Source organism: Heterodontus francisci, chromosome 2 (genome assembly GCF_036365525.1).
Source record: "Heterodontus francisci isolate sHetFra1 chromosome 2, sHetFra1.hap1, whole genome shotgun sequence".
Lineage (NCBI taxonomy): Eukaryota > Metazoa > Chordata > Chondrichthyes > Heterodontiformes > Heterodontidae > Heterodontus > Heterodontus francisci.
The window spans coordinates 99,692,192-99,716,351 of NC_090372.1; the positions used below are offsets into that span (position 1 = coordinate 99,692,192).

The 24,160-nt window shown below is 46.0% G+C and overlaps 1 protein-coding gene across 12 annotated transcripts in view; it reads right to left on the reverse strand.

The window, feature by feature from the left end:
- LOC137345926 (histone deacetylase 9-like) overlaps window positions 1-24,160 on the reverse strand; it is a 1,063,883-nt gene that overhangs the window by 1,037,634 nt on the left and 2,089 nt on the right. The window lies entirely within an intron of this gene.

The following is a 24,160-nucleotide window of genomic DNA, read 5'->3' on the forward strand; positions in this document are numbered from 1 at the left end:
GTGAGAGAAAGGTGGAAATTGGAAGCAAAGTTGATAAAGCTTTCCAGTTCGGGGCAGGAGCAGGAAACGGCACCGATACAGTCATCAATGTACAGGAAAAAGAGTTGGGGGAGGGGGCCTGAGTAGGACTGGAACAAAGAATGCTCGACATATCCCACAAAAAGACAAGCAGAACTAGGACCCATGCGGGTACCCATAGCGACACCTTTTACTTGAAGGAAGTGCATGGAGTTGAAGGAGAAGTTGTTCAATGTGAGAACAAGTTCAGCCAGGCGGAGGAGGATGGTGGTGGATGGGGACTGGTTAGGCCTCTGTTCCAGGAAGAAGCGGAGAGCCGTCAAACCATCCTGGTGGGGGATGGAGGTGTAGAGCGATTGGACGTCCATAGTGAAGAGGAGGCGGTTGGGACCAGGAAACTGGAAATTGTCAAAATGACGTAGGGCGTCAGAAGAGTCACGGATGTATGTGGGAAGAGACTGGACCAGCGGAGAAAAGAGAGAGTCAAGATAGAAAGAAATAAGTTCAGTGGGGCAGGAGCAGGCTGACACAATGAGTCTGCCGGGACAGTCCCGTTTGTGGATTTTCGGAAGGCGGTAGAAGCGGGCTGTCCGGGGTTACAGGACTATGAGGTTGGAAGCTGTAGAGGGAAGATCTCCAGAGGAGATGAGGTCAGTGACAGTCCTTTGGACGGTGGCTTGATGTTCGGTGGTGGGGTCATGGTCCAGAGGGAGGTAGGAAGAAGTGTCCGTGAGTTGGCGTTGAACTTCTGCAAGGTAGAGGTCTGCAGGTTTGATGACCATGTCGGGGTTAGACCTGAGAGAACGGAGTGCCTCATGTTCAGAGGGGGACAGGTCAGAGTGAGGGAGGGGGGCAGAGAAATTGAGATGACCAATGTCTCGCCGACAGTTTTCAATGAAGAGATCAAGAGCGGGTAAGAGGCCAGGGGGAGGGGTCCAGGTAGAGGGAGAATGCTGGAGGCGGGTGAATGGGTCTGCTGGTCGGGGGGAGGACTCCTGGTCAAAGAAGTGAGCCCGGAGGCGGAGGCAACAGAAGAAGAGCTCAACGTCATGCCGAGCGCAAAATTCATTGAGGTGGGGGCAGAAAGGGATAAAACTGAGACCTTTGCTGAGTACAGAACGTTCAGCATCAGAGAGGGGGAGGTCAGAGGGTATAGTGAATACACAGCAAGGGGTCAGATCAGAAGGGGTGGGGTCAGAGGGAAGTGAAGCGGAAGGAGGATCTGGAGGGGCATTAGTCCCCATCAGCTGCTGGAGCTTGCGTTCCTTAACACCTGAAAGGAAGAAAAAAAGTTTTTTGTTAATGCGTCGGATGAAACGAAAGATGAAATGAAACTGCGGAGTAGAACAGCTTTGAGATAAGGTGAGGCGGTGCTGCTGGAGAGAGAGGTCCAGTGTGTGCATGTGGATCATCCTCCGCCATTTCCGCCACCTCCAGCGTGATGCCACTACCAGTCGCATCTTCCCCTCCCTTCCCATGTCAGCATTCCGAAGGGATCGTTCCCTCCGCGATACCCTGGTCCACTCCTCCATTACCCCCACCACCTCGCCCCTGCCCCATGGCACCTTCCCCTGCAATCGCAGGAGGTGTAATACCTGCCCATTTACTTCCTCTCTCCTCACTATCCCAGGCCCCAAACACTCCTTTCAGGTGAAGCAGCGATTTACTTCTTTCAATGTAGTATACTGTATTCGCTGCTCACAATGTGGTCTCCTCTACATTGGGGAGACCAAGCGCAGACTGGGTGACCGCTTTGCGGAACATCTCCGCTCAGTCCGCAAGCAGGACCCTGAGCTTCCGGTTGCTTGCCATTTCAACACTCCCCCCTGTTCTCATGCTCACATCTCTGTCCTGGGATTGCTGCATGATGTTCCAGTGAACATCAGCGCAAGCTCGAGGAACAGCATCTCATCTACCGATTAGGCACACTACAGCCTGCCGGACTGAACATTGAGTTCAATCATTTCAGAGCATGACAGCCCCCCATTTTACTTTCATTTTTAGTTATTTTTTCTTTTTTACATTTTTTACAATCTTTTTTTTTTGCATTGATTTCATTTCATCTTAGTTTGTTCAGTTTGCTTACCCACTGTTTTTTTTCAGGTTTGCACTTGCTGCTGTTCAATATTCAGTCCGTTAACACCTAATCTGTACTAATGCTTTGTCTTTCAACACACCATTAACATATTGTTTGCCTTTGCTCCATGACCTTTTGGTCAGCTATGTGGCCTTGTCCAATCTACACCTTCTCCTTTGTTATCTCTTGCCCCACCCCCACCTCACTTGCTTATAACCTGTGACTTTTCTAATATTTGTCAGTTCCGAAGAAGGGTCACTGACCCGAAACGTTAACTCTGCTTCTCTTTCCACAGATGCTGCCAGACCTGCTGAGTGGTTCCAGCATTTCTTGTCTTTATTTTAAATCTACATATATTCGCAAGTCAAAAAAATCAACATGTTCAATTTTCTGCAATAACATACATTCTTCAGTTAAGAAAATGGTGAAACCAAAATCACTGTCTATTAGTGGTGTTAGCTTTTAAACTGAGAGATTGAAACTGTCTAAGAATGTCTTATCACAACAGACTCAGCCTTGACAATGTGGCAAACTTTATATTTCTGTTGCATATGTATTACTCATTTTGGATCAAAACGTGCAAAATTAATTTTCTGTTCAGACTAATTTTCAAAATCAGTTTAGTCAAAAATCTTAAGAGTAACAAAAACAGAAACAGCAACTGTCGTTACATGTTATACCTATATTAATGATCTCTGTTGCAAGAAAAGGGCAGGCGAGATGGGGAGACTCATAATTTATCGCTGCTCGAGCACTCAAAAGGCAGCTCTACCTCTCATCTTGAACCTCATTTTATCTGTTCGTGTTTGTCTTTACTTTATCGATACTACAATCAACATTGCTCATCAAAATCTTACTCTCTTTTTCATCATAAGCTCCAAGGTGCCAGCCTGGACCCTCTTCTCAGCATTTTTACTGTGCTGAAATCATGACTCATCAGTCAGTCTCTTTCAGGATCTCAAAATATTGCAACTCCTCAACTTGTTCAGTTTTTCCTGCATCTTCCAACCTATAGGCTTTAAAATCTAAGCATAAGCAATATCTCTTGATTTATCTCAAATTCCGTCCTATATTTTTCCAAACTTGATGGTATCTTGCACTGTGGGCCTTGGCCCTTCACTTGTGCTACACAATATAGCATGTGGGAAACCCAGAAGTAAGGGCAGCATGTCTATTGGTGGTTTTTTTAACCCAGCCACTCCATTTACCTTTGACTTCTGGGTTTTCCAACCAATTAGGTTCAGCAGGCATGATTAGGTAGGAGTTAATTTCAACTCCAGAATTTAAAGGAGCACAGCAAAGATGACAGTTAATGGATTCTGGCAGTGGGAGAACAAAAGAAGGAACAGTCAGAATGGAATCCCGATGTTCCAAGTCTGTACCTCACTTTAGTGCTGCCTCACTGAATGTGATGCTGGCAGTTGTTGGTGCCCACAGGGAGATACTGTTCCCTTATGACAGGAGATGGAAACCTGCCAGTGAAAGCAAGAAGGCATGGCTCAAAGTTGCTCAGGAGGCGGGAGTATGCTGCCGCACTTCGAGATTCAATGCCAGAAGCGGTTTAATGACCTCGTCACGGTGGGAAAGGTGAATGCAGTGGCACATTCAACTACATCATGGGGTGGAGTTTTATTGGCCCTGCAAGAGCGGATTTGGAGGCGTGCAGGGTGATTTAATTAGGATTTCCGACGGTGGGATATTTTATCGAAATTAAGTCGGCAGCTGGTTTAGGGCATTCCGGGGTTCCGCCTGCACTTTGCTGCAGATTGCAGCTTTGCATTCATTTACATGAATACTGAGTAGCCTACTCCTAGTTCCAATTAAGTCCTGCTAGATTAAGTGAATGGCGAGCGCTATTCCAATGCCACGCAGTTCACATTAGTTTGAACATGGCGTGCGACAGTCTGCTTTGTGCAGTTGATTCTAAGGTCAGTGTTCCTGTTTCTTGAACTCATTGGCAAAACGAACACCAATATTTGAATGGATGTTTGTCACCAGGCTCGGCAACAGCAATGGTGATTCTTCTCAGGAGATGGTGGCGAAGGCATGGGTGTGTCTACATGGAGGAGCAGGGGAGGTTACTCGGGGAGAACCAAGGATGGGGTTACTGGATCTACATGGAGGAGCAGGGGAGGTTACTCGGGGAAAACCAAGGATGGGTTTACTGGGGGCATGGAGGAGCAGGGGAGGGAGGAGGGGAGAACAAAGGATGGGGTTACCGGGTGCCTGGAGAAGCAGGGGAGGGAGGAGGGGAGAACAAAGGGTGGGGTTACTGGGTGCATGGAGGAGCAGGGGAGGGAAGAAGGGAGCATCCTGGGTGTGCAGTGGCTGTTATTGCAGCTTAAGCTGGCTGTGGGTGACTGTGGGGTGGTTCAGTGGATTTGAGTCTAACAGTGAACAGATGATCATGAAGGACCTAAAGGAAGGGATGAGTGCTGTCAATGCTGGGGGCCTTTAGGGTGAATTCAGGGTACTGGCCAGCAGAGAGAATGGTCACAGTCAATGGGGGCAATGGATTCTGTAGGGGGGAATGTCAAGACTTAGGATTGGGTACTCAAAGGCATTATTGGGAGGGGAAGGGGCTTTAGTTTGATTTCAGGAGGATCAAGGGCCAGAGTGGGCATTTTGATGGAAAAGAGAGTTGGAACGGGGCGGAGGGATGGCATGAATAAATTGATTGCGACACTGTGCACGATAATGGGGGAGGTTCAATGGTAACGGAGGGAAGGGTTAAGGTTACATTGAGTGGGTCAAGGGCAATTAGTTCAGGCTGGAAGGTGGCAGGCGGAGGTTGGAAGATGGGGAGACTTGCCTTAAATTGCACAAGCACCATTTTCTCCAACGATACTGAAAATCATGTGGTCACTCAAGGATTGCAAGGCGAGGGGGAGAAGACAAATGATTGTGGGTGGGTACTCAACCTGGCTGCGTTTTTAAGGCACAGAAAAGAAGAGTGCACATTGCCTGGATATTTTTGCTGACTGGCACAGCATGACTGGCAGCAGAAGGCTGAATTGGAACATTCTGCTCATTTCATTATTGGCAAAGCTGCAGTGACATGGGTGTCATCCGCCCAATTTTTCTAATACCACGGGAAGAGGAGAACAGGGAGCAAGTAAGGATATATCTTTGCCCTCAAAACATGATTGCTGAATGCTAGCAATAGGCAGAACAGGAAGAATGCTGTGATGACAAAATGCAGGAATGGCATTTCTGAAGACGGGCGCTGGCACACCACTGTATCCTCAGAACAAGGAAAATCACCTTCAAATGTCAGAGAGCCAATGCCAGAGACGCCTAAGGATGTTTTGTGAAATAGTCACAGAAAATTCTATGATCCTGCAGCATGACCTTCAATCATTTGGGTGTGGTGGGAAACTCATTCCACTTTCCCTCAAGGTGACTGTTGCACTTAACCTTTGACCTATCAGCATCTTCCAGGGTTCAATGGGCAACATATGTGGCGTATATCAGTCTGTGACCCATAGGTGTATCAAAGAGGTGACCAATGCCCTATTTCATCGTGCCAATAAATTCATCTACTTACCTGTCGACGAAGAAAGCCAGTCAGCAAGGTCTGCAGCCTTTGCTGTCATTGTTGGGTTCCCTAGAGTGCAAGGGGTGATCGACTGCACTCATGTGGCCATTAGAGCTCCCAGGGAGCAGCCTGCAGCATTTGTGATTTGCAAAGGCTTCCCATCTTTGAACATCAAACTGGTTTGCGACCACAGGAGAAAAATAATGCAGGTTTCCAAACGTTTCCAAGGAAGCTGTCATGACTCAAACATTTTGAGGAAATCATATCTGCCAGAAGTTTCTGAAAAATCAAGCCGAAGTGGACAACTGGATCCTGCATGACAATGGTTACCCACATCGTACATGGTTGATGACACCAGTGCAGCATCCCAAAAGCAGAGCTGATGATAAATGCAATGCATCCACCAGAACTGTAATCAATAACACTATTGGCATTTTTAAAATGCAGTTAGGCTGCCTTGACAGGTCTGGAGAGGTTCATCATGACACGCCAGAGAGGGTCTCACAAATAATCATAGTCTACTGTGCATTACACAACCTGGCACTTAGACACGGTCCTGTTCTGCAGGTGGAGGAACAGGAGGAACACCAGTCCTACGCAGATGAGGATGATTATGAAGAGGGTGAGGAGGGGGACAACAATGCAAACAATGCCATTATAGATGTAAGGACCAGGGAAAGACATGCAACGGGCATCAGGGAACACCCCAAACTTGCACGCTTCAGACAATAATAACCCAATTACTAAAGTTCCGAAGAAGGGTCACTGACCCGAAACGTTAACTCTGCTTCTCTTTCCACAGATGCTGCCAGACCTGCTGAGTGGTTCCAGCATTTCTTGTTTTTATTACTAAAGTTATGTTGGGAGGAGAAAATATACATTCTCCAAATATGTTCACATACGCCCTGAGGTCTTAATCATTGCTGCAATCAAAAAGGGCTCTCCTGACAACATCACATGAACCTGCAGAGGAGATATGGCAAACAGCCTGTATACTATCCACTTCACTGAAAGTGACATGCGTCTACATTGAAAATATTGTAATGCATCAAGGCATTAACCCACACACATAGTAAGCTGCAATGTTGCAGCACTTCGTGTGTCCAGCAAATCTAATGTTCTGTGGACTATGATGCAATGGGAAACACAACAATGGTAGGAAAGTAAGGTTGTGACTGTAGATCCACAAATGGAAGGCATGTTGCTGAAAGACATTGCAAGCTACAATGCGTTCCTGCCATACACCTCCAATAGGAATTTTCATTTTCAAATGAAACCAAGCAAATGACTTACGAGAGTGGATTACATATCAAAGTAAGTAAAGATGTATTGAAAATGAATCAAAATATACACAATATTTACGACACCCGGGCCATCTTCGTGCTCATAACTTCTTTGTCTTTCATTTCCTAACACTACGTATAGGTGCAAACCTGACATTAGCAGCTGAGGCGGAGGCAGCCTGCTCAATGCGCTGCCCCGTTGCTGTGGATGACCATGGCGGGAATCCTCTGGAGGGACAGGACCTTGGTGGCGCCATCCTACTGGGGGTCTGCAGCACTGATGCGTGACTATCCCCCATGTGTTCGCCTGCTGGAGGTAAGGGGGTCAATGTCGAGAGGGGGAGGACGAGACGCTGCTTACCCTGGGCTTGTCCTGAGAGGAAGGTCCTGGGGCAGCTGGCACGCGCTCCTCTTCCATCTGTGTGCATGATGGTAACTGCCTGTGTCCCGGAGGTGAAGGGGCACCTGGAGAGAGGTCCAGGTTCCTTGTCCCCCTCTCGCTTAGACTCTGCTGCATGGCAACAGCAATGGAGTGCAGGTTAGATCGCATATGGCTCAAAGTGCTCGACCAGACTTTCAACTGAGCAAGCCATACGCTCATATGCTTGGGACATGGCAGACACCATGGCTTGCATGGACTCCTCCATGGCACATGCAAAGCCACGCATGACCTCAGGCATCTCCGACATATTTTAGTTTTAGTTTTAGAGATACAGCACTGAAACAGGCCCTTCAGCTCACCGAGTCTGTGCCGACCATCAACCACCCATTTATACTAATCCTACACTAATTCCATATTCCTAACACATCCCCACCTGTCCCTATATTTCCCTACCACCTACCTATACTAGGGGCAATTTATAATGGCCAATTTACCTATCAACCTGCAAGTCTTTGGCTGTGGGAGGAAACCGGAGCACCCGGCGAAAACCCACACAAACACAGGGAGAACTTGAAAACTCCACACAGGCAGTACCCAGAATTGAACCTGGGTCGCTGGAGCTGTGAGGCTGCGGTGCTAACCACTGCGCCCTTGTGCCGCCCAATCTTGAATGGCACGCAGCATTGTAATGTTTAAATGCTCAATGCACTTCCTGTGAACATGTTGGTGGCCCACCTCTTCCCCCACCTCCTTAAAACTGAAAGTGAGCATATTCGAGATAGGTTGGGTTCCTGTTTGAGATTTCTTGCATTTTAACCTCTGACCTGACCCCAACCCATCTGTTTTGGAGAGTTAAAATTTAGCCCCTGGTCTCCTCCTATCAGCTTACTTTCTTACATAGTTTTGTATTGTCAGTAAACTTGGACACATTACACTCAGTTCCTTCATCTAATTCATTAATGTAGATTGTAAAGCTGAGGCCCCAGCACTGCTCCCTGTGGCACCCCACTAATAACATCCTGCCAACCTGGAAATGGCAAATTTATTACTAATCTCTGTTTCCTGTCCTTTAACAAATCCTCTGTCAATACTAATATATTACCCCAACTTATCTTGTGCAACAACCTTGGTATGTTGGTACATGGCACATATCGAATGTCTTTTGAAAATCATAATATACTACATCCAATGGTTCCCCTTTATCTACCTTGCTAGTTATATCTTCAAAAAACTCTAATAGATTTGTCAAACACAATTTCCCTTTCATAAAACCATACTGACTTTGCCTAATCATGTTATGATTTTCGTAGTGCCCTGTCACCACGTCTTTAATAACGGACTCCAGCATTTTCCTGATGACCGATGTCAGGCTAACTAACCAATTGTTCCCCGTTTTCTCTCCTTTCTTGAATAGCAATGTTAAATTTGCTACCTGTCAATTCACTGGAACCATTCTAGAATCTAGGAAATTTTGGAAGATCCAATCCAATGCATCCACTATCCCTGTAGCCACCTCTTTTAGAGGGGAGGATTTAAACTAGCTTGGCAGAGGGATGGGAACCTGAGAGTAGATTCAGAAAGGAGAAAAGTTGGAAATAGAAGGCAGAAAATTAGTAAATGTGTTTTGAAGGCAGAGGAAACAAAGCCTAGAAAATAAACAAGAAGGGAGTTTGGCAGTGCTAAATGGTATATACTTCAATGCAAGAAGTCAAGGAAATAAGGTAGATTAACTGAGAGCACAGATTCACACGTGGGAGTATGGTATATATTACTGAGACATGGCTGAAAGGGCAGGAATGAAAGCTCAACATACCTGGTTATAGAATTTTCAGACGCGACAGAAAGGAGGTTAAAAAAGGATGGGGGTCGAAATATTGATTAAAGAAACAATTATAGCTGTGAGGAGGAATGATATGGGAGAAGGATCATCAAATGAGGCCATATGGTTTGAACTGAAGAACAAAAAAGGGGCAATCACACTATTGGGAGTGTACAATAGACCCCTAAACAGGCAGAAGGAGATAGAAGAGCAAATATGGAGACACATCTCTGAGGAGTACAAAAACAACAGGGCAGCAATCATGGGGGATTTCAACTACCCTAATATTAACTGGGTTAGATTGAGTGTGAAAGGTACAGAGGGAGAAGAATTCTTAAAATGCATTCAGGAGAACTTTTTTAGCCAGTATGTAGCAGCCCAACAAGCAATGGAACGATTCTGGATTTTCGGGAATGAAGCTAGGGAGGTGGAAGGAGAGCACTTTGGTGGAAGTGAACATAATTCAGTGAGATATAGGGTAGTTATGGAAAAGGACAAAGATAAACCAGGAATTACAGCTGTCAATCTGGGAAAAGCTAATTTTATTGAGCTGAGATGTGATTTAGGTAAAGTGAAATGGAAACAGCTGCTTGAAGGTAAATCAGTGCCAGATCAGTGGGAGGCATTCAAGGAAGAGATAGTGAGAGTTCAGAGCAAGTATGTTCCTTAAAGAAAAAGGGTAGGACTAACAAATCAAGGGGCTTAGAGAGGATAAAAAGGGATGCTGATGAGAGATACTGAAGGCTCAAAACTGCAGAAAATCTAGAGGAGTAGAAAAAGTATTGGGGTGAAATTAAAAAGGAAATTAGGAAAACTGAGAGAGGACATGAAAATATATTGGCAAGGAAAACCAAAGATATTTTATAAATACATAAAGAGCAAGAGGATAACTAAATAAAGAGTAGGACCTATTTGGGACCAGAAGGGTAACCTGTGTGTGGAGGCAGAGAATGTTGGGACGGTTCTTAATGAATACTTTGCATCTGTTTTCACAAAAGAGAAGGACAATACAGACATTGCAATCAGGGAGGAAGAGTGTGAAATATTAGATGAAATTAACACAGTGAGAGAGGAAGTATTAAGGGATTAAATCTCCAGGCCCATATGAAATGTATCCTAGGCTGTTAAGGGAAGGAAGGGTTGCGGGGGCTCTGACCATTATTTTCCAATCCTGTCTGGCAATAAGCGTGGTGCGAGAGGACTGGAAGACAGCTAATGTTGTACCATTGCTTAAAAAGGGAGAAAGGGACAGAGCAAGTTATTATAGGCTAACCTTGGTGGTGGGAAAATTATTGGAAAAAATTCTGAGGGACAGGATAAATTGTCATTTAGAAAGACACGGATTAATCAAAGACAGTCAGCACAGATTTGTTAAGGGAAGATTGTGTCTGACTCACATGATTGAATTTTTTGAGAAGGTAACAAGGAGAGTCGATGAGTGTAGTGCATTTGCTTTAGTCTATATGGATTTTAGAAAGGCATTTGATAAGGCACATCACAGACTGATCACAGAAGTAAAAGCCCATGGGATCCAAGGCAAAGTGGCAAGTTGGATCCAAAGTTGGCTCAGAGGCAGGAAGCAAAGGGTAATGGTTGATCTGTGTTCTTGAGACTGGAAGGCTCTTTCCAGGGGTGTTCTGCAGGGCTCAATACTGGGTCCCTTGCTTTTTGTGGTATAGCTTTTTGTGCAGCTTTTCCAGGAGCACAGACATTGCAAGCGAGGAGTGAACAGCTGGGAAGTCAATTTCATCGGGAGTTTCGGTGGAGCAGGGACTGCTGGGTAAGTAGAAACCTATATATTTGGCTGTTTCTGAACCCGAGACACTACTCTTGTAGTGTCTCCCACCCGCCCTCCTCCTCTTACCAAAAAAAAGGACTCGGTTGTGTGTAGGTAAGGTAAGGCTTTTTCTATTTCTCTTCTTGTTTTATCGTGTGATTGGCTAAAAACTTGGGAATTTAGAATAGTGGGAATGGAGGTTAAGGCAGTTGAATGTTCCTCCTGCAGAATGTGGGAGGTAAGGGTCGCCAAGGGTGTCCCTGCTGACTGCATCTGCGGGAAGTGCACCCAGCTCCAGCTCCTCGAGGACCGCGTTAGGGAACTGGACCTGGAGCTGGAGGCACTTCGGATCATTCGGGAGGCGGAGGGGATTATTGAGAGGAGTTATCGGGAGGCAGTCACACCTCAGGTAAAAGAAGAAGGTAGATGGGTTTTCTTTTTTTCTTTTTTTTTCTTTTGGGCCTCCTTATCTCGAGAGACAATGGATACGCGCCTGGAGGTGGTCAGTGATACCGTCAGGGGAAGGAGAGGGAACCAGCAGGCAGTGCAGGGATCCCCTGTGGCCGTTTCCCTCAACAACAGGTATACCGTTTTGGATACTGTTGGGGGAGACGACTTACCAGGGGTAGGCAATGGGATACAGGTCTCTGGCGCAGAGTCTGTCCCTGTTGCTCAGAAGGGAAGGGGTAAGAGGAGCAGAGCATTAGTCATTGGGGACTCCATAGTTAGGGGAACAGATAGGAGGTTTTGTGGGAACGAGAGAGACTCACGGTTGGTGTGTTGCCTCCCAGGTGCCAGGGTACGTGATGTCTCGGATCGTGTTTTTGGGATCCTCAAGGGGGAGGGGGAGCAGCCCCAAGTCGTGGTACACATAGGCACCAACGACATAGGTAGGAAGACAGATGGTGATTTAAGGCAGAAATTCAGGGAGCTAGGGTGGAAGCTTAGAGCGAGAACAAACAGAGTTGTTATCTCTGGGTTGTTGCCCGTGCCACGTGCTAGCGAAGTGAGGAATAGGGAGAGAGAGGAGTTGAACACGTGGCTGCAGGGATGGTGTAGGAGGGAGGGTTTTGGTTTCCTGGATAATTGGGGCTCTTTCTGGGGTAGGTGGGACCTCTACAAACAGGATGGTCTTCACCTGAACCAGAGGGGTACCAATATCCTGGGGGGGGAGATTTGCTAGTGCTCTTCGGGGGGGTTTAAACTAATTCAGCAGGGGGATGGGAACCTAAATTGTAGTTCCAGTGTGCAGGATGTTGAGAGTAGTGAGGTCAGGGATAAGGTTATAAGGACACAAGAGGGCACTGGCAAGCAAGAGCTTGGTTTAAAATGTGTCTACTTCAACGCCAGGAGCATCCGGAATAAGGTGGGTGAGCTTGCAGCATGGGTTGGTACCTGGGATCTCGATGTTGTGGCCATTTCAGAGACATGGGTAGAGCAGGGACAGGAATGGATGTTGCGGGTTCCGGGATTTAGATGTTTCACTAAGAACAGAGAAGATGGTAAAAGAGGGGGGGGGGTGTGGCATTGTTAATCAAGGAAAGTATTACAGCGGCAGAAAGGACGTTTGAGGACTCGTCTACTGAGGTAGTCTGGGCCGAGGTTAGAAACAGGAGAGGAGAGGTCACCCTGTTGGGAGTTTTCTACAGACCTCCAAATAGTTCCAGAGATGTAGAGGAAAGGATAGCAAAGATGATTCTTGACAGGAGCGAGAGTAACAGGGTAGTGGTTATGGGAGACTTTAACTTTCCAAATATTGACTGGAAATACTATAGTTCGAGTACTTTAGATGGGTCTGTTTTTGTCCAGTGTGTGCAGGAGGGTTTTCTGACACAGTATGTAGACAGGCCAACCAGGGGCGATGCCACATTGGATTTGGTACTGGGTAATGAACCCGGCCAGGTGTTAGATTTAGAAGTTGGTGAGCACTTTGGTGATAGTGATCACAATTCGGTTCGGTTTACCTTAGCGATGGGCAGGGACAGGCATATACAGCAGGGCAAGAATTATAGCTGGGGGAAAGGAAATTATGATGCGATTAGGCAAAATTTAGGATGCGTAGGATGGGGAAGGAAACTGCAGGGGATGGGCACAATCGAAATGTGGAGCTTATTCAAGGAGCAACTACTGCGTGTCCTTGATAAGTATGTACCTGTCAGGCAGGGAGGAAGTTGTCGAGCGAGGGAGCCATGGTTTACTAAAGAGGTTGAAGAGCTTGTCAAGAGGAAGAAGAAGGCTTATGCTAGGATGAGACGTGAAGGCTCAGTTAGGGCGCTTGAGAGTTACAAGCTAGCCAGGAAGGATCTAAAGGGAGAGATAACAAGAGCAAGGAGAGGACACGAGAAGACATTGGCGGATAGGATCAAAGAAAACCCTAAGGCTTTCTATAGGTATATCAGGAATAAAAGAATGACTAGAGATAGGTTAGGGCCAATCAAGGATAGTAGTGGGAAGTTGTGTGTGGAATCGGAGGAGATAGGGGAAGTGTTAAATGAATATTTTTTGTCAGTATTTACAGTGGAGAAAGAAAATGTTGTCGAGGAGAATACTGAGATACAGACTACTAGGCTAGATGGGATTGAGGTTCACAAGGAGGAGGTGTTAGCAATTTTGGAAAGTGTGAAAATAGATAAGTCCCCTGGGCCAGATGGGATTTATCCTAGGATTCTCTGGGAAGCCAGGGAGGAGATTGCAGAGCCTTTGTCCTTGATTTTTATGTTGTCATTGTCGACAGGAATAGTGCCGGAAGACTGGAGGATAGCAAATGTTGTCCCCTTGTTCGGGAAGGGGAGTGGAGACAGCCCTGGTGATTATAGACCTGTGAGCCTTGCTTCGGTTGTGGGTAAAATGTTGGAAAAGGTTATAGGAGATGGGATTTATGGTCATCTTGGAGAGAGTGGGTTCATTGGAGATGGTCAGCACGGTTTTGTGGAGGGTAGGTCGTGCCTCACAGGCCTTATTGAGTTTTTTGACAAGGTGACCAAACAGGTGGATGAGGGTAAAGCCGTGGATGTGGTCTATATGGATTTCGGTAAGGCGTTTGATAAAGTTCCCCACGGTAGGCTATTGCAGAGAATACGGAAGTGTGGGATTGAAGGTGAATTAGTGCTTTGGATCAGAAATTGGCTAGCTGGGGGAAGACAGAGGGTGGTGGTTGATGGTAAATGTTCATCCTGGAGTATAGTTTCTAGTGGTGTACCGCAAGGATCTGTTTTGGGGCCACTGCTGTTTGTCATTTTTATAAATGACCTGGATGAGGGTGTAGAAGGGTGGGTTAGTAAATTTGCGGATGACACTAAGGTCGGTGGAGTTGTGGATAGTGCCGAAGGATGTTGTAAGTTACAGAGGGACATAGATAGGCTGCGGAGCTGGGCTGAGAGATGGCAAATGGAGTTTAATGCGGAAAAGTGTGAGGTGATTCACTTCGGAAGGAGTAACAGGATTGCAGAGTGCTGGGCTGGTGGGAGGATTCTTGGTGGTGTAGATGGACGGAGGGATCTTGGTGTCCAGGTGCATAGGTCCCTGGGGGTTGCCACCCAGGTTGGTAGGGCTGTTGGGAAGGCATATGGTGTGTTGGCTTTTATTAGTAGGGGGATCGAGTTTGGGAGCCACGGGGTCGTGCTGCAGCTGTGCGGAACTCTGGTGCGGCTGCACCTGGAGTGTTGCGTGCAGTTCTGGTCACCGCATTGTAGGAGGGATGTGGGAGCTTTGGAAAGGGTGCGGAGGAGATTTGCTGGGATGTTGCCTGGTATGGAGGGAAGGTCTTATGAGGAAGGGCTGAGGGACTTGAGGTTGTTTTCGTTGGAGAGAAGGAGGAGAAGAGGTGACTTAATAGAGACATATAAGATAATCAGAGGGTTGGACAGGGTGGATAGTGAGAGCCTTTTTCCTCGAATGGTGATGGCAAACACGAGGGGACATAGCTTTAAGTTGAGGGGTGATAGATATAGGACAGATGTCAGAGGTAGTTTCTTTACGCAGAGAGTAGTAGGGGCGTGGAACGCCCTGCCTGCAACAGTAGTAGACTCGCCAACTTTAAGGGCATTTAAGTGGTCATTGGATAGACATATGGATGAAAATGGAATAGTGTAGGTCAGACGGTTTCACAGGTCGGCGCATCATCGAGGGCTGAAGGGCCTGTACTGCGCTGTAATGTTCTATATCAATGATTTGGACTTGAATATACGGGGTATGATTAAGAAGTCTGCAGATGATACAAAAATTGGCTGTGTGGTTGATAATAAAGAAGAAAGCTGTAGACTGCAGGAAGAAATCAAAATCAGGTGGGCGGAAGAGTGGCAAATGGAGTTCAATCTGGAGAACTGTGAGGTAATGCATTTGGGGAAGGCTAACAAGGCAGGGGAATACACAATAAATGGTAGGATACTGAGAAGTATAGAGGAACGGAGGGATCTTGGAGTGCATGTCCACAGATCCCTAAAGGTGGCTGGACAGGTAGATAAGGTGGTCAAGAAGGCATTCCGGATACTTGTCTTTTTTTTAGCCAAGGCATAGAATATAACAGCAGGGAGGTTATGATGAAACTATATAAAGCACTGGTTAGGCCACAACTGGAGTACTACGTGCAATTCTGGTCATCGCACAATAGGAAAGCTGTGGCTGCACTAGAGAGGATACAGAGGAGATTTATAAGGATGTTGCCTAGACTGAAGAATTTTAGTTATGAGGATAGATTGGATCGGCTAGGGTTGTTTTCTTTGGAACAATGGAGGCTGAGGGGAGACCTAATTGAAGTGTATAAAATTATGAGGGGTCGAGATAGAGTGGATAGGAAGTCTCTATTCCCCTTGGTTAAGGGGTCCATAACCAGGGGCATAGATTTAGGGTAAAAGGTAGGAGGTTTAGAGTAGACTCGAGGGGAAATTTCTTCATCCAGAGTGTGATGGGGATCTGGAACTCACTGCCTGAAATGGTGGTAGAGGCAGAAACCCTCATAACATTTAAAAGGTACTTTGTATATGCACTTGAAGTGCCGTAACCTACAAGGCTATGGACCTAGAGCCAGAAGGTAGGATTAGGCTGGATGGTTCCTTGTCAGCCAGCACAGACATGATGGGCCAAATGGCCTCCTTCCGTGCTGTAATTTTTTATGATTCTATGACCCTTTCGATTTAAGTTCTCGGTGCAGGGAATTTGTTCGCTTTTAGTCCCATTAATTTCTCCAATACTTTTTCTTCACTAACATTAATCACTTTAAGTTCCTCACTCACAGTAGGCCTTTGACTCACCACTGTGTCCAATATGTTTTTGTGTCTTCCACTGTGAAGACAGACACAAAATATTTGTTTAACGTCTCTGCCATTTTCTTAATCCTCATTATAATTTCTCCTGTTTAAGCCTCTAAGAGACACACGTTTACTTCTGCTACTCTCTTCCCTTTTACATACCTTTTAGAAGCTCTTAAATCTGCTTTTATATTTTTTGCTAGTTTACTCTCATGTTCTATTTACTCCCACTTTATCAATTTTTTGATCATCTTTTGCTACTTTCTAAATGTCTCTCAAATCTTCAGGCTTACTAACTTCTTAGCAACATTATAAGCCTCTTCCTTTAATCTAATACTATCTTTAATATGTTTAATTAGTCATAGGTGGATCTTTTTTTCTGTGGATTTTTTATTTCTCAATGGAATGTATATTGAGAATTATGAACTAATTCTTCAAATGTTTGCCACTGCTTATCTACCGTTGTACTTTTTAATCTAATTTTACAATCAACCTTAGCCAATTCAACCCTCATACCTATGTAATAGGCTTTATTTAAGTTTAATACTCTAGTTTCAGACTTAGATATGTCACTCTTGAACTCAACGTGAAATTCTATCACATTCTGATCACTCTTCCCCAAAGGATCCTTACTAATTAATCCTGTCTCATTGCACAAGACAAGATCTAAAATAGCCGTATCCCTGATTGGTCCCATGATGTATTGTTCGGAGAAACTGTCTTGAATGCATTCCATGAACCCGTCCTCCAAATTACGTCTGTCAATTTGATTTGTCCAGCCAATAAGATTGAAGTTCCCCACAATTATTGAATTACTTTTGTTACAAGCTCCCCTTATGCGTGGATTAATACTCTGTCCAATATTACCGATACTTTTTGGAGCCCGATAAGCTACTGCCACCAATGTTTTCTGCCTCTTGTTATATTTTGGGGGGAATTTTATGCTCTTCCCCATGGCGGGTTTGGAGACGGAAGTTTGGGCGGGAGGTCTGTGAATGGCCTTCCTGCCCCACCACGAATTAAGGCCCTTAACTGGGCAATTAATCCCCAATTAAGCACTTCATCCCACCACTGCCACAATTCGCCTTGCGGCAGATGGCCCTGTTGCCACACAGGATGCACGGCACAAAAAAACCATGCGGGCTGCTTCCCGACTCTGGGGGTGGTGGGGGGAAACCCCTCGTTAAAAGGCACGGTGCTTGAACAAGGGCATCAAAAAGGGGGGGTGGGGTCCGCTGAGAGCCATCTCCCTACCCTGGATAGCAAACCCCCTACACTTCCCTCCCCCGCAACCTCCACCCTGTGAGACCCCTCCCGCCCTGATCTACCTGTGACCTGGGCCCAGCGCTGCCCCTGGGCCTCTGGTAGGTGCTCCTCCAGCAGCAGCCACCACCTCCACAGTGGTGCTGCTCAGAGAGAGCTGTTGACGTCTGATTTGCTGGCATATCTCCACAGGCGGGACTTCCAGCGATGGGGTACTTGATCTGATGGAAGGCCTGCTGCTGTCCACTTAAAGTGCCTGACTGGCACTAGATTCGGTGGGCCTTCCAGACGCTGGGATCTTGGCGTCGCTTTTTCTGGAGATCGAGATCCCCGTCACAAGCATAAAATCGCGGCCCTTATTTCCACCCATACTGTTTCCATTTTCTGCTGTTCTGAGTCAAGATTCTCCCTCACTACTGCCCTTATGTCATCCTTTAATATCAGACCTACCCTACCGTCTTTTCCATTTTGTCTATCTTTTCAAAATGTCAAGTACCCTGGATTATTTAGTTTCCAACCTTGGTCACCATGCAACATGTCTCTGTAATGACCAATATGTCAAATTCATTTGTCTCTATTTGTGCCATTAGTTTGTCTAACTTGTTATGAATGCTTTGTGCATCCAGATAAAGCACCTTTAATTTTAATTTTTTATTATTTTTCCCTGATTTAACCTGAGTTGCTGATGCATGATTACCATTAACATCTCTGTCCCTTCCTGTCACACTGTGGTTACCTTTACCCAAACTGCTCCACTGCTCTATGGCCTTGACTTTTCTCTTTAGATTTATAAATTTCCCTTCATCTGAACCATTCCCCCTTTTTTTAAGTTACAGCCCTATCTACAACCCTAATTATTTGATTTGCCAGGACATTGGTCCCTGCCGGTTTAAGTGGAGCCCATCCTAACAGAAGAGCTCCCTGTTTCCCCAGTACTAGTGCCTTAAGAATTAGGGCGGCACAGTGGCGCAGTGGTTAGCACCGCAGCCTCACAGCTCCAGCGACCCGGGTTCAAATCTGGGTACTGCCTGTGTGGAGTTTGCAAGTTCTCCCTGTGTCTGCGTGGGTTTCCTCCGGGTGCTCCGGTTTCCTCCCACATGCCAAAGACTTGCAGGGTGATAGGTTAATTGGCCATTATAAATTGCCCCTAGTATAGGTAGGTGGTAGGGAAATATAGGAACAGGTGTGGATGTGGTAGGAATATGGAATTAGGGTAGGATTAGTATAAGTGGGTGGTTGATGGTCGGCACAGACTTGGTGGGCCGAAGGGCCTGTTTCAGTGCTGTATCTCTTTAAAAAAAAATCAAAACCCCTATCTCCCATACCAATCCTTGAGCCACCAATCAACTCTCTGATCTGTTTGGCACTATGCCAATTTGCAAGTGGCTCAGTTGTAATCCAGAGATTATTACTTTTGAGGTTTTGCTTATCAATTTGGACCCTAGCTCCTCAATTCCCTTAAGTGAATCTCATTCCTACTTCTACCTAATTGGAGGGGTGCGCCCAACCTGTTCCCTCCCTCCCAGTGGTCCTTTAAAAATGGCATCACATTCCAGAGGCAGTGGGACTCAGTGCCAACCTCCAAGAATGCAGTCTTCAAATCATGCTCACCCCCGCACCCAGCAAGCTTTAAAAATCCAGCCCCAGACCTCAGCATGACAGAAACACCAGCAACGCTGCATAGAAAGGAGTGCTGTCATTGTAGTCAACTCAACCAATCAAAATAACTACTCCAGAAGAAAGCAAACCCAACAAATAATGATCAGCTCCAACAGGGCACGTCATGGCAAAGGGCAAGTAGCATCAGAGGCGGGTCTGGTGTTGTGCGAGCCAACATTCTCAGCAATTACTCTGATGCAGTCAAAGTACTGTTCATGACTGTTTACAAAACCTAGAAGCAGCATTAAGATGTGCTGTGTCTGATTAATTCATGCCAGAATTTCAAACTTTGGTGAAAGAGAAACACTGCAAAGTTTTGCGCTGAACGATAGATGTTTGTAAAGTGAATGTACACATGAAATTCATTTACCTGTATCATGTGTTAGGTGTTTACTGCTAAAATTAGTGCACATGGCTAAAATGGTGTCACAATAGGCACACCTGCGGCTAGTCAGTGATTTCCATTGGACAACACTGCAACAAAACATATAGGAAAAAAAGATTCTCAATGTCTTTTAGCCTAGCCTCCAATAGCACCATCCACTAACACACTATTGATTACCGATAATTCAATTTATGCTAAATCAGAGGCAATTTATGATGTGATGCATGCCAGATCTGAACCCAGCTCCCAGTAGGCGTACATCTACAATGAAAAATTTCTAAGAATATGGATAACCCATGACATACCTGATCTCTCAATGCTGGGAGATAAAGTGGACTCCCAACTGTTTCTACATGATCTATGAGTTCTAACATAATTCATTGGAAAGTAAGTCCATGAAAATCTGTATCCTGAGAGAACCGAGAAGGGCAATCAACATGGCAGATCTGAACCCTGTACCTGCTGGACCCATAGCAACCTACAGCTTTGTGACCCTTCGGCATTAGTTCCATGTGATTCATCCTGCTCGTCATCGTCTACATCACTATATACCTGCTGCAAAGTGTCTGGCAGGAACTGGGCAGGCACACAGTCAAAATATAAAAAGATTTACTATCCCATTCCTGCTTGTCACCATCTGAATTCAGGCCAGCATCTTTTTAATATGCTAATTGGAATCATATGGCATCCATAGGATCCTGATAGTGTTTTAGTGGTCTACTGAGCAGGATGGCCTTCAGTTAAACCTGTTTGTGATGAAAAGGAAGCCCTCTTAAGATAAGTCAAAAACTTTCTCTGTTGGGGCTTGGAGGAGCAGAATTTCTTTTCCAGCTCCTACGCAAATGACCTGTGCTTCCACTACCCTGTGCTCTCCCACACTTCCCACTTACAAACTGGTGCCAACCAGCACCCCCTCCTCACCCCATGACTTACCTTGGGTGTAGGTGAGGAGTCTCTGTGCCTCATGATTTTGACTTGCCCAAAGCCAACCAGCTGCCTCCTACCACCCATTTGGGGCACATAGCTGACCAGTTGGAAGCAAATGAGGGCTGGGTTGGTAAAATTGGACAAGGCAACCCACAGATTCCCAATTGGGAAGGCCATTGGCTCCCCTCTGCTTCCCATCAGGAGTTAAAATCCACCCTTTTGCCTTTGGTTGTTGTTTACTGAAAGTGTGTGATGATGGTTGATGCTTGTTGAAGGGAGAATATGGCACTTCATTATTATATAAAAACATATATAAGCCCACTCTCCTTAGGTAATTATGTCAAGTCCCAATCTGTGATAAATGTGATAAGAAATTGAGTCGACTTCACAGCAGGTTCAGGGCATTAGGAAGAAATGCCACACCAACCCTCTTCCAACAGCAAACCCACTCAGGAAGAAAATCCTGCCGAAGGAGACCAATGGGGGAAAAAAGGGACACAGACTTGAGGGGCTAAATGACCTGTTTGTACAGTAATGTTATATGATTCTTTTCCACTTACACCAGCCCAACTGAAACTGAATTTTCCATAAAGTGTATTTTTCTTTGAAATAAAATGCGCCTATATGCAAATTTCTTTCTAATGTACTTGCCTTACCTCAGTGTTCATTTTTAAATTGTAAATATGCTTCCAGACCTCCTACCAAGACCTCACTGTATTTAGGCCAATGTTCCAGGCCTCTAAATGATTGCTTCCTCAGCATGTTTGGTGCCACCACCTCAGTCCAAAAAGGATATTAAGCTTTTTCAAAAGCTCAAATCAACTGAAATTTCAGATTGCAGGTAGTGAGTTCTTAAAATCTTACTGTGCCATTTCACATGTTTTTCGCACTCCACAACTGAACAAATTAAATCTCCATTAATTATAGTAGTCAACTAGCTCGTTAGCTGCTTCACATGTGTCATTATTATTAGGGGAGTTCTGATTGGCTTTTTTTGTTGTCCCAGCTAACAAATTTATGTTGCACAAAATTAACTGCAATAAAATCCTGCACAGCAACATTTTTGATTTACAGAAATTTAAATTTACAAAAGTTGTTATGAACCCTTTTTGTGATCGGGGAAATATAACCCTCTTTTCTTTAAATGTGAATGTTTCATTCTCTTTTATGAGTTATACATGAAATATTAGTATTATTATTCACTCCACCTTTTTCTTACAAATTGCACAATATGCTCCAGTGATAATTTATTTCAAAGACAGCAGCCAGATTGTCATTTCCTTCCATTTTGTTTCCAGGAGATACTGTCATACAGGCCCCCACCTGCCAAGAATGAGGCATATTAATTTTGTCAGATGAACATTGATTTTACAAAGTGATTCCTGACAACGCAGCCGGCCACTGAGGTCATCAGGCTGCGCCAAGGTGCGCACATGTGCAGACGGTCTCCTGCTCTCTGCGCGTGCGCTGCGTTCCGACTTGCCAGAACTTGCCAGACATCATTGACATCTGCATCTTCGGGCAACGCGCCTGGTTGGCCTCTGCCCATGGGCTTTACGCGTACAGCAATGCAACGCTAACCGGTATTCACCCATGCATCAAGCTCCGCTCCCCCACCTCCCTCGCTGCTCTCTCTGGCCACTCCGCTCCCCCACCCCCCTCGCTGCTCTCTCCAACCGCTCCATTCTTTCCGGCCGCTCTGCTCCCCCCGTCTCCGGCCTGCTCCGCTCCCCCCGTCCCCGAACCCGCTCCACCTCCCCACCCCCGGCCCCGGCCCACTCCGCTCTCCCGTCCCCGGCCCGCTCCGCTCCGCTCCCTCCGTCCCCAGCCCGCTCCGCTCCCCATCACCCCACCCCTGCCTGGCCCGCTCCACTCCGCTCCCCCCACCCCCATCCCCGGCCCGCTCCGCTCCCTCCGTCCCCGGCCCGCTCCACTCCCCGTCACCCCACCCCTGCCTGGCCCGCTCCGCTGCCCCCCACCCGCCCCCCCCTCCCCTGTCCCCGGTCTGCTCGCTCACTCTCACCCTCCCGCCATTGTGTGCTGCCATGTGTTTAGGTTAGGTTGCCTTCGTGTGATTATTTGAGCAACGCCATCTTTAGTCCTGGCAGCTGCCTGAAGTCACAGACTGTGACGTTTTAGTGGCACATGCTGCGTTTGCGCATGTGCCACTGCAGCGCCACCTAGTGGTAGCATTGTCAGCAAATGCAGCCTTGATTTTAAACTTGCTGGGAAGAGGAGAAAGCATGTTACAAGGGCTGCCAGACACTTAGCTGAAAAATATTTGCATACTAACAGACAGTGCTTGTGGAGACAAAAGAACCATTCCCTGACACATTCAACCCACAATGGATTTTGATCACCAGACATTGAAGGTGTAAGGAAGAGCATTCCAGAGCCTGCTAAGGTGATACAATTCACAAAAGCCAGGGCTGGTTAAACCAGCTGGCCACATGACTAACTGGCTGATTTTTTGAACTAGCCGCAGGGTTTGTGAACTCAGAAAGACTGTTTGCTCCTGGAGCGAGAAGACCTCTCCTGTCTGCTCCCATCTCTTTCTCACAAGCCTCTGGACCCATTGAGGGTATATGAACTTCAAGAGAGAAAAGTCTCCTGCATCGAACAAGGTTTAAGAAGAATACTGGGCCCCAACGAAAAGCAAGACCTACTTACAATCTAGGACTTTACAGCAAGCTCGAAGAATAGTAACCAAAACCATCTTCAGATATTGCCTCAAACATTTCCACTTTATTTCTTCTGCTCTTTTCTGTCTCTATCTGCATGTGTGTGTCGCGTATGCATGCTAGTGTGGGCGTGTCGCATATCCATAGGCGTTAACCAAATTAGAGTTTAAAAGTTTAATAAAGTTCAAACTTTTTTCTTTAAACCTAAGAAAACCTGTTTGGCTAGTTTCTTTGCCTTATAATTGGAAATTAGTGAACAAGGATACATCAAGGGGGAGCTAAAAACACGATGTGTTTAAAATTAAATGCTGTTACGCTGAGACCAGGTGAAGGCTGAGAGGGAACCTTAGACCCCTGTCTCACCTGGTCGTAACAATACCTTTTTTATTTTTATTTAGATACAGCACTGAAACAGGCCCTTCGGCCCACCGAGTCTGCGCCGACCATCAACCACCTATTTATACTAATCCTACACTAATTCCATATTCCTACCACATCCCCACCTGTCCCTATATTTCCCTACCACCTACCTATACTAGGGGCAATTTATAAAGGCCAAGCTACCTATCAACCTGCAAGTCTTTGGCATGTGGGAGGAAACCGGAGCACCCGGAGGAAACCCACGCAGACACAGGGAGAACTTGCAAACTCCACACAGACAGTACCCAGAATTGAACCCGGGTCACTGGAGCTGTGAGGCTGCGGTGCTAACCACTGCGCCACTGTGCTGCCCCAGAGTTATAACTCCAGAGATGGAACCTATGCTGACTCTCAGATCAAGTCACTCCTGTTGCAGAAACACAGCTTACTCAAGGCAAATGTTAATGAATTCTACTTCAAGCTATGACACGCCCCACTTTGAACTGAATGCCAATTTTGTCTTATATTGGTAATATTAGCCAATTATCTGTAGATGAAAGCGTATTTAACACTATAAAATTGCATTTCACATTTAAACTCTGTTCTTGACAAGTTGGTGATCCAGTGCTTATAGTGCCTTTAAGTTTAATAATCAAATGATCCTCATTCAAACGCATTGAGGTGCCCTACGAATGTGACATACACCTTTCAATCCCAGTAACACTAGCAATCACACCCTTCCCCC